The 1,518-nt window shown below is 45.4% G+C and overlaps 1 non-coding gene across 1 annotated transcript; it reads left to right on the forward strand.

Annotated features, from left to right (window-relative positions):
• The first annotated feature begins 288 nt into the window (after positions 1 to 288).
• LOC125099342 (U1 spliceosomal RNA) lies at positions 289 to 448 on the forward strand. The gene has a single exon (XR_007127119.1). It is a non-coding gene; the product is annotated as a U1 spliceosomal RNA (small nuclear RNA).
• Positions 449 to 1,518: the final 1,070 nt, after the last annotated feature.

A 1,518-nucleotide genomic window follows, 5' to 3' on the forward strand; every position in this document is an offset into this window, starting at 1 on the left:
CATGCGTGCATGTGTGCGTGAGTGCTTGAGTATGTTTGCCTGTGATGTCATGGGCGGGGTGTGTCTGATGTCAAACAGGCGCCTTTGCGGGGCGGTTCTGGGCCAGAGAATTCCTGGGAGAGGGTATAGCAGTGCTGTTGCTTCCATTGTATTAGGAAGACTCCTGTGAAAGGTGAGGATGCTTGGGACAGGAGTGGGTGCCAAGGATTTGGGGGGTTGGGTTGGCCAGTGAGTGTATGTGTGCGGTGGATACCCGGTGAGGCTGGTTGAGTGGAGGAGGAGGGAGTCATATTTACTTAGCAGGGAAAATGCCACTATCAAGTAGGTGGTTTTCCCAGGATGAGGCTTGACCATTGCACTGCAGTCCTGCTGACTCTTGCGATTTCCCCAAATGAAAACTCAACTGCCTGACTTGTGATGGGGAGGACTGCCTTCGTGCTCCTTCCCTGGTAGCCATTATTAAATGACAGAATGCTCTTTTCTTTGTATTCTTGATGAAGTTCTAGAACCTAGGTGAGGTTTGGTGGGCAGAGGTCCAGAGCCGATGACCAAGAAAGAATTCTTGAGACATCTTTGGTGCAAAATGGTGGTTTATTAAAGCACGGGGACAGGACCCATGGGCAGGAAGAACTGCTGCCCAGGGTTGTGAGGGATGTCAGGTTATGTACCCTGCCATTGGGGGAAGGTGAGGGAAAGGAAGGTTTCAACGGAGTTTTCATGTGCTAAAGGGGGCCTACAACGTGAGGGGAGACCACTGTTGTCTTTTAGCAAGCCATTAACATCAAGATAGTTGGGAGATTCCTGTTTTTGAAGGATTGTGATCTCTGCAAGTTAACTATTTGTTTCTCCTTTATGGCGGTCAGGGGTGCCTGAGGAATGTTATACATATTACAGAGGGGAGCAGGTGGAGAGGGAGTGCAAGGTGCCAGCTTTTGCTTTGTCCTCAGTCAGCCTGCTGCTCCCTCATCATTCTCACAGTGTTTTTTCTGTTAAGATGCACTTTAGTCCTCCCAGTTACTTAATGAATGCATGGTTTTAAGCCCTTTTAATTATATTGCTGCTTGATGAAATAATGTAAAATTTCCTTGGTATTTTGACCTAGATTAGTTATACAACTGGATCAGAATAAACATACATTCCTCAACTGTCAAATGTCCTTTTAATTCTCATTCCAAATAAAATTTGGTCATGTTGATTAAAAAAAAAAAAGCAAAACAAAGAAATCAAGAACCACAGTAAAAATGTGTTCCTCACCTTCAGGTGATGTTCCCTTGCACTTGTAACATGAAGGACACTGTGAAGGACATTTCCCAACTACAATAGGTTTTTGCTAATACCCTCTTCCTGAGACCATGGGGTGTGTGCTTTTTGGTTGCAAGGAATAAAAACTCCAACTTGTTTCCTGGGAGGTGTTTTCCTGATGATTTGGTTTCAGGGAACTGCAATCAGCTAAGGCTCTGCCAGGACAGCAGGAAACATTTTCACACATGTGTGGTGTGGCAGATTTCCAAAAAATGA

This window comes from Lutra lutra, chromosome 4, assembly GCF_902655055.1.
Source record: "Lutra lutra chromosome 4, mLutLut1.2, whole genome shotgun sequence".
Lineage (NCBI taxonomy): Eukaryota > Metazoa > Chordata > Mammalia > Carnivora > Mustelidae > Lutra > Lutra lutra.